The following is a 9,804-nucleotide window of genomic DNA, read 5'->3' as shown; positions in this document are numbered from 1 at the left end:
TGCAAGTTTTAGGTATGTTCACACCTGCTTCCAGATCAGATCAGCTTAACCTCGATCAGACCTTAACCCGAGTAATATCGTCGCCAGACATGCCAATGACCCAGCAAAGCAAAACAGTGAGCCATTAAGACTAAACACATGCTTTCGCACGTCTACTCGGTTTAACTGCGTTAAAACCCTACCACTTTTTTACATTTCCCTTCACTATGGCGTACCTCATAACCTGAGCTGCTATGGGACGTTAAACCCCCATACACTAAACTGACTAAGCTAAGCGCAACATGCTTTTCTGGGACTTGCCAAGGTTTTGTGGCCCTGTGATAGCTCTGAATGCGCGGACCCTCATCCTGAACGGTCGCGATGGGTTATTCGCATTTGTTGGCAGAAGGGAGGGAGCAACGAGGAGGGGGCAAGTTGCGGCACGCGTGCGTTTCTGCACTGTTTTCGCAGCGGCGGCCTCTTGGGTCCTACACAATCTTCCTGTATTGGAGTCTACAAATTCTGCCTTTTAAGCTGCACGGAAGAGGAAAAAAGTGGATCTCAAAAAACAAAAGCTTTGTAGATGACCCACGTAACTACATTTCACACTGCGCTGCCGTTACTAGTTACTTTTAATTCCAGTTGTCTCCCCCTTGTCTCCCACAAAAAAAAAAAAAAATGCAGAGCACCTAAAGTGACATTGCAAATAAACAAAATGTACAGGTGGTCTCGAAGACCCTCGTTGAGGGCTCGCATGCATGCCAGGAAACACCTGTTCTTGACGACGCACCAAACTAAAAGAAACAGAAGGGCCATAAAGCACGAAACACGTGCACGAAAACGCATTCACACACTTGCCTTTGCCTACCTCCCCTTCCCAAACTACTCGCACACAATTCTCTAAAGAGAAGAAACATGCCGAGGATTTTTGAGCATCTCATTTTTCAGAATTGTAAATTTGTTGAGAGTTCAGTGATGCTTTCTTTGCGAAGTGAAAATTGACGATGAAGTGTCATTTTGTGTTTAATGTCACATTCAGAAAGAGGCTTCACCATGTGCCAGAGTTAGAAGCCATCGCATGTAACTCTACAGGCAACTTTAGGCCAATATAACATTGCTAAGCTCCTGCACATTTGTGCTAATTATTCTCGTTAAATCAGGATTTCGGCTAAAATCATTGTTTGGGGTAGAAGTTTTATGCGAAATATGAGCTTTATAAAATTTTTATGGTGAGTTTTTGCAGTGAAGATGCACTGATTAAAATTTATAGCCATGGAGTAACCGCAATTAATGTATGCCACTTTTATTCTGTAACGGTAACACATTACCTTTTTTTTGTAGCTAACGTAGGGCGGTAACGCATTCCTTTTTTATCGTAACGAGTAACATATTTAGTTACTTTTTCTTTCGGTAACGCCTACAACACTGATCCCTCAAGACAAAAGTATGCAACAGCTTTATCTTGCCGGTTCACCCACCGGGCATAAACGTGGAGGCTAACGAAAGGGGTAGCTTAAGTGAAAGACAACGCATCGAGCTATGGAAGGAAAAATAATAGGTGTAAGTTTAAGAGACCGGAACCGGGCAGAGTGGGTGAGGGAACAAACGCGGGTTAATGACATCCTAGTCGAAATCAAGAGGAAGAAATGGGCTTGGGCAGGGCATGTGATGTGAAGGCAAGATAACTGCTCTGGCCCTTAAGAGGAATGGAGTGGATTCTAAGAGAAGGCAAGCGTAGCAGGGGTGGCATAAAGTTAGGTGGGCGGATTAGATTAAGCAGTTTTCGGGCATACGGTGGGTGCAGCAGCTGGCAAAGGAAAGGTAATTAGAGAGACGTGGGAGAGCCCTTTGCCCTGCAGTAGGCGTAGTCAGGCTGATGATGATGAAACTCATCGCCAGCTGCATCGCATCCATGCGTCAGAATATATACACGAGACATCGCGGCTGGCGTACCCGTGACTGCTGGAGGAACTTATCAAGTAACGTGGCTGTGCCGCGGCGATACTGTTAAGTGCTGTAAGTGAAGTGTTCACACTTGAATTAAATTTGCTGACGCCAACACAGCTTGAACGGAATGGAGATCCGCGCAGAGCGCAAGCGTGCGCAAAGCTTAACTGCCATCCTGGGCACGCTCTAGTGTCATGATCGACGCGGGAAGGAAACGAATTTCAGTTGGGGTTTGAAGCACTTCAAGGCATACTTAAACACCGGTTTATTCCTGACCAAACCAATGCGTGGCTGGTTGCTCGCTGGCGTTCTCCTTGTCGCAGCAACAGGGAACGTAGCGACGGAGCAGAGCAGGCGCTATGCTCGGACGTACTACAACAAAAACGGGCGCTAACACCTGAGCGCGGCGAAAAACACTGAGGCGTGAATGGGATATGAAACTGCACAGATAAAAGGGTTCTCGAAGCGGTGCAAGAAACCAGCCTGCTCGCGTGCAGCCACTGCTGCCGCTGCTGTTGCTGGGAGGAAGAAAGTAAAGGAAAGTGCACGGGCCTGCCTCTTTAATCTGCCTTCGGGTAAGGTGTCGCTACATCCCACCGGCTCGTGCTGGCCGCCGATAGCGTGACCGCGCCCCAGCAATGCTCCCGCCGGAATCCCGCGCGCGCTGCTTTCGCCGCCCTCGTCAAATCATATCGCCCAGCGGCCACATGCCACATCTCGCAAGCAGCAGTTGGATCATGCACAGTTGCGTTGCGCCAGTACGCGCATATATGCGCCTAGAAGCCGAGCACCATAACCAGCTGTGTCACCACGGCTGCTCTGAACATACACTACAGATTTACGTATACAGCTTTAGGGAGGAAGCGATGCAACGATAATCAGGAATTTATAAGGGGAATCGTATGACTGAAACCAGACAGATGAGGTAGGGAACCAAACGTACTCTTGTAAAGAAGGTCATTGCCTTGAGCGTGCCGTCGCGAATGCGGACATGTTTTACTTCAGAAGCCTCGATCATTAGCGAAGCCTCGGCACTTCCACTGAACCACCAGATGATGCGCTATCCATGGTGTGGTCGAAGAGCAGCAAAGAGGGTGGCCACCTCCTCCATGAGCAATAATATATTTTGTCCATTGTCATGGTGGTCGCAGTTAATGAGAGGTATAGGTACCGGCATGTGACCCAGTGATTATTGGAGATATGGTTCGTGTGATGATGTAGCTCCTCTGTTTGAATTCTTCGAGAGGAGTGCGAACGACGCTGTTCCATGGTGCTGAGTTCTAGACGGCGATGAGTCTTTTCGATGGCATTGTCTAGAGCAGTGTTGTCACTAGTGTGATATGCATGCGATGGATGCAGTGCATATGTTGCTGTGGTTTTGGTCCACGGAGGTTAGCCTATTGTATGCATGAAGGCAGCCCTGACAACAACAGACGTACTGAGAACGTCCTGAAATGGTCAGAATGTCCTCCTTCAGAAAATGACATTCTGGGTGCTTTTTGAGTGCATCATGCATGCATGGCTAAATGTCCTCACTTTCTACTTTGCTGGATGACTTCAGGATGAAAATTTCTCAAATGTCCTACAGTCGCTCTGTCGCAGGACAGCATGGTGGAACTGAACTGAGAGCATCAACGTACTTAATCTGTCGAACTAGCCGCCGCGGTGGTTGAGTGGTTACGGCGCTCGGCTACCGGCCCTAAAGACGCGGGCTCGATCCCGGCCGCGGCGGTCGAATTTTGATGCAAATGAAATTCTAGAGGCCCGTGTACTGTGCGATGTCAGTGCACGTTAAATAACCGCAGGTGGTCGAAATTTCCGTAGCCCTTCACTATACGGCGTCTCTCATAGCCTGATCCGCTTTGGGACGTTAAACCCCATAAACCAAACCAATCATCTGTCGCACTCGGCTCTCATTACCGAAAACCTCTGTGACTCAAAAAGATAGTTTAATTTGCTTTTAAACCTGGCCTTATGTACCACATGTTTGGGATGGTGTTGGACTGTGTAGATAAAATTTTGCGCCACTCGTCTTTGCCATTTAGGCAGCAGAATTCAACTCCAGATAGAGCTATAGTTTTCTGCAGTCCTGGGCATGGTAAGCCAGTGTTGTGCCTCTTTTCGCTTGTTCAGGTCGGATTCTCTTACATTAGCCATGCATACAGCACTGCTATGAAAAAAAAGGCTCGAAACATTCTGTAGTAACATCGAAAATGTTCCCATATATGATCCTCAAGACATCCGAGTATGCGCGACGGGCGGACAAATGGATCCCAGTTCGACTGCTTGAGGACCAGTTCGGGACAACCTGAGTACGTCTGAACATCCTGATGTGGGCATCCTGAGGTCATACTTAGGACGTCTCTGCGTTGTCTGGGAGCTGAGTGAAGACACGGTGAGCAGGGTGGTCAGCTAAACTAATAGTGGTAGCAGATTATTCAAAAGTAAAAAAAAAATTGGAGGACGCCTAAAGGGGTTGGGGCATCAAATTTTGAGGCTATAGCTTAAGCTTGTTATGGGCTTCCTCTGTATGTAAGGTCACCCACGGCAATGTATTGGATGCAACAAGCGCTTAAAATATATTTGAATTGAGCTCCAAAGAGTCCTTAAGTGCTCCTTCTGACGATCGATGCCCATCGCTAGCGCTATGGGTGGTGACGTAGAGCCCTGGACGATATCAGTGAATAGCAGTGACATCACAACACAGTAACGTGACGTCCTATGAGCGGCGACATCGGCGAGGCGCTGCTCCGCGGCGACTAAGCGATCGGTGTGTTGATCGGCATATACGTCTGCCGTCGCTGACGCACCAGCCGGCATCTCATATCGGCGGCCAAGCGAAACCTTCCCGTCGATGAGAGGATGACTCTCTGGTTTGGACCTTCGAGATCTGCAATACGAATAAGCGAAACGAGCGACTACGTTTCATATGTTCACCCTTCGGCTCACCTGCAGGGCTATGAAGCATTCCCCAGGCTGGCACTCGCATTAGTCGGCGATCCTTGCAAAGTTATCGCACTGCGCAAACAAGTAAACCCGAAACCGGTGCAAAAGAGATGAGCTTGATTAACCTAAGTGGAACGCAGCTTGCAATTCTTGTCGAACTAACGCGCAATTAGGGCATGTATACAGATGCAGATATGTGAACAAAAGTAGCGCCGAGGTGCAGTCGTCATGGGCGCATTCCAGGAGGAGTTACGTCTCCTTGCGGTTAATTCTGAACCCTGTACAATTGTCTGGAAGCATTCATTTAGCGAATACATGCACTGTATGCTAAACTAGCAGCAGAAATCGTAATCAGCAGCCACGGGACCCTGAACATGTCTCGCAGCGCGGCTGCGCGAAGTGAATACAGGGACGGGTATTGGTCGGTAGGAAAAGTGATGCATCGTGTCGCTGTAATGTGTCAGCTACGGGCCACCGACAGAGACGTCCGTCGAGCGTCGGCGTGGCAAAGCGAAATACAACACAAAAACCGCGTTGGCATACGCGGTATGGCGACTGAGATGGGCCAAGCGAGCCGCTTGGTTTCAGGACTCGGCTCCTCGCTCGCTTGGCTTTTCTCAGCACATCGCAGTTCCGATCGACCAAGTCTGTCGGCCTATGATTTCGAAAGGCGCTGCAATGCACAGCATGTGTACGAGAGCAGACGACACATGCGTCACAACTTTTGGGGCCCATGTGACCAGGGTTGCTGCTCTTCCCTGATCGTGACGTCGCAGCGCACCCGGCGCTCAGAAACCGAAATCGCTCAGTATAAATAATGCGATAATAAATTATTTACTGCACTTATATGAACTGCGCAGCGTGTATCACGCGTCCTGGGGTAATACGAAACGTTTGAAACAAAGAACACGCCAACCAAAAATTTGGTGCCTCCACCCCTTTAAGCTTCGTCTTTAAGATTGAGACGCGACAGCGTGTTGGAGCGTTGCCAAGGAGTGCACGGAACGCCATCGTCCGTTCGGCGCGACGCGTGGCCCGTTGGACAATTTAAGGAAAGGACACACGAACCGGGCCGTAAGGGAAGGAAAATGAAATGAAAATTGGTTTTAAGGAAAGTAAATGACGCCTGTCTCACAATTCTCGCAGGACACCCGTACTGCGCCGTAAGGGAAGAAACATTGCGAGGAGGAGGCGCAGGAGTGCGAGGAGGAGGATTTTTCGTGGACGGCCAACGCCGCCTACGCCGACACCGACTTTTCTGTGACACGAGCTCCTTAACGCTGTCGCGTTAGCAATATAAAAATCAAAAGGAAGGAAAAAAATTTTGCTAGCCTAGTTGGCATCCGCCATCATTACGGAGGCACCTGAGCTGAGGCAGCGGAAATAAAGGATAGCAGGCAGAATTGAGAAATGAAATAAGAGACGTGAGGGGCCAGTAAGAAAGGATAGGGGGAGAGGGGACATATACAAATACACTTACACAATAATAGATATATACAGGTTGCACGCGTTTCGAGTCCATAAAAGAAGAGAAAGCACACGCGCACAACACTATGTACACTGCAGCTGGAATGGGGCGTGCGAGTTCGTTCAGGAAAGTCGATAACGCCTCTTGCAAGAGCAGCAAAGCGACTGCTTGTGGGAATATCCATGTTTGAAAACTGCTTGTTCAACTTCTTAGCCCACTTTCTTGGGTCAAGCGGGAGGGCGATTGCCTTGGTCCATCGTATTTTCAGAGGACACAAAGGGCTGCTGACTTATCCATGACGGCCAAAGCTGCTGGGATTGTGGCAAGTATTTGCGTATGGACTTCTTTATAGCAATAAGAAAGAATATACGACGAGGACTAAATGGTTGTGGTTCGAGTATCGCATCTTAGCAGGTAAGGTAGTCCTGCAGAATCAACGGAACTTTCAGGGTTGTGAGCTAAGTGCCCCGGCAGACCATGGGCAGAGTTAGGAATACTACGTATACGTTGAACACCGGATGTTTGCACGTACCTACTCAGGTGCTGTCTACATGACAGACGACGCACAGGAGGTTTTCAGGGCCAGACGCAAAATATACTTCATCGGGACATGTATACTCGGGTCCACAACGTCTTCCTTCTAAACGTGTAGGCCATCTTGACCTCGGCATTACTCCACCCACTCCACTGAACACTGTCATCTTTCAGGCTACAAGTAGTAATCTTGGCAAGATGTCCAACCCGTCTTGAAGATGCCCTGAGTGAATCTTCGAACAGTTTGTGAACGTTTGAAAATTGTGTTGGGAAGACATCGAATTAATGGCTTTCAAGAAATTTCCAGATACCTTTCAGACATTCTGTAATTGTCTTCTAGCTCAGCTAATACTCCACCTATTTGAGTTACAAGATGTTTTTAGAGGATGTTTCGTAGCTGACCCAAAGATAACTTATAGACACCCGAAAAAGTTTGTCAGGCTTCTTGTAATCTTCAAGATGAACCGTCTTGTAAACATGTCAACTGGCCTCTGATACTCTTATTAAACGTTTATAGATGTGTTGATTGCTTGTCGGCTGCTTGCAAGAAATTTTTAGACATCTTGATAGATCTTGTAGCTATCTTCTAGCTCAGCTAGTGCTCCCATAAGATATGCCGTCACAACTAGGCAAGATTCATATGTACTGCTTAATAAAGGCCTCCACAGTTATGCATGCAAGCATACGAAACATTAGAAAATACAAACTCTCCACTCATCTTATACTGCCAGGAAACCTTTGCTCATCCTTACATGCCCCACTCCCGTGCCCTCTGCAATATCCATGAGAAGAATTGCCGATCTACAAAGATACTGAAGGTATTTTCGTGTCTGTTAATTTTTCTTGACGCATTAGAATTAGTATGATTTAAATGCTACGTTCTGTTAGTTGAAAGTTCTGGTTAATACCAGAGAAGAAAAATAAACTCTGATGGAAGCTCGTATTTTCGAGACCGTTCACCAAAGTCTAAATTCAACCAGTCATGTTCAACCTTCTGGGCCACTTGAGCAAGCTTTTCAAGTTGCGCACGGTGCACATCGATGGCAAAGTCTTCCGTCCGCACAGGGGTATCACAGTGGCCTTCCTGATGGCATTCTGCATGCTCCTCACTGCCATTGAATACGTTGGCACCCCCATTGAGTGCTACTGCCCGACGCTGCCCGAGAGCGTAGTGAACTTCTGCTGGGTCGAGTCTACGTTCAGCCTGCGCAGTCTGTTCAACGTCTCGTACAACGGCAGCGTCGCCTATCTTGGAGCGGGACCCGGCAGGGGCGGCCGCAAGTACCGCACCTACTACCAGTGGGTCTGCTTCCTGATGTTCGCCCAGGCGCTCTGCTTCTACGCGCAGCGCTGGCTTTGGAAGGTCTGGGAAGGCGGCAAGGTGCCCGCCATATTGGACGCCCTCAACATCCGCTCGGCGATCACGCACGACCGAGCAGACCTCCTTCGGTCGCAGATGGTCGACTTCCTGGTGGTCAACATGAATCACAATTAACCGTTGCTGCCTGGTGTAGTACCCCATCTGCGAGGCGCTTAGCATCTTCAACGTCGTAGCTCAGGTCGGCTTCACGGACTACGTGCTGGGAGGATCGCTCCTTACCTACGGCTGGGACCTTTTCCGCTGGCAACGCCGTGAGGGCCGTGAGTTCGTTAGCCCAGCGGTGATTGCCTTCCCGCGGATCGCTATGTGCTCGTTCCTCAAGTACGGCGACTCTAGCGCTCGAGAACCGCGAGACCATCTGCGTCCTGCCGCTGAACATCTTCAACAAGAAGCTGGTCGCCTTCCTATGGTTCTGGTACGCGCTCCTGCTGGTCGCCGGCGCACTGGCGGGGATCTACTGTGTACTGCTACTGCTGAGCGCGCCCCTCGGGCGTCGGCTGCTGGGCTGGCTTTACCCGGACAACGCGCGCATCTCGGCCGTCGTGTCAGCCATATGTCGGCTGGCGACGTCTTCCTCCTCGGCCTTGTAGGCCAACGTGGACTCGATAGTCTTCAGCCAGGTAGTGAACGAACTTTCGCGAAGGCTGATGAAGGCGCCGCTGGCTGTGCATTCAGCCCCACCGCCAATCTGAAAAAAATAATGCTTTTGTAAAGGTGCTTATTCAAAGCGCAGGTCGGTTGGCGTTGGTCGAACGGCGACACGACGGACACACGCACAGGCATCACTCGAAATTCTTCTTCTTCTCCTTAGTAAGCATGGCACATACCCACGCAGGGGGATTGGCCAAGGTTCAGTAGATAATCCCAATGAGGTACTTCATCATCATCATCAGCCTTACTACACCCACCGCAGGGCAAAGGCCTCTCCCATGTCTCTCCAATTAACCCTGTCCTTTGCCAGCTGCATCCACCCTTTGCCTGCAAACTTCTTAATCTCATCCGCCCACCTAACCTTCTGCCGCCCCCTGCTACGCTTACTTTCTCTTGGAATCCACTCCGTTACCCTTAAGGACCAGCGGCTATCTCGCCTTCGCATTACATGCCCTGCCCGAGCCCATTTCTTTCTCTTGATTTCGACTAGGATGTCATTAACCCGTGTTTGTTCCCTCACCCACTCTGCCCGCTTCCGGATTCTTAACGTTACACCTATCATTTTTCTTTCCATGGCTCGCTGCGTGGTCCTTAACTTAAGCTGAACTCTTTTCGTTAGCCTCCACGTTTCTGCCTCGTAGGTGAGTACCGGTAAGATAAAGCTGTTGTACACTTTCCTCTTGAGGGAAATTGGTAAACTACCACTCATGATCTGCAAGAATTTGCCATATGCGCTCCACCCCATTCTTATCCTTCTAGTTATCTCCCTCTCATGATCCGGATCAGCTGTCACTACCTGCCCTAAGTAGACATATTCCGTCACAACTTCTAGGCTCTCGCTGCCAATTGTGAACTGTTGTTTCCTTGCTAAGCTGTTGAACATTACCTTGGTTTTCTG

General features: G+C 49.2%; 1 pseudogene; it reads left to right on the top strand.

Annotated features, from left to right (window-relative positions):
• Nucleotides 1-7,755: 7,755 nt before the first annotated feature.
• On the top strand, nucleotides 7,756-8,947 carry LOC144133916 (innexin shaking-B-like; annotated as a pseudogene).
• The last annotated feature ends 857 nt before the right edge of the window (nucleotides 8,948-9,804 follow it).

The sequence above is a fragment of the Amblyomma americanum genome, chromosome 1, assembly GCF_052857255.1.
Source record: "Amblyomma americanum isolate KBUSLIRL-KWMA chromosome 1, ASM5285725v1, whole genome shotgun sequence".
NCBI classification, from domain to species: Eukaryota; Metazoa; Arthropoda; class Arachnida; order Ixodida; family Ixodidae; genus Amblyomma; species Amblyomma americanum.
The sequence above is the reverse complement of the archived record's forward strand: the minus strand, read 5'-3'. Positions and strand labels throughout refer to the sequence as shown.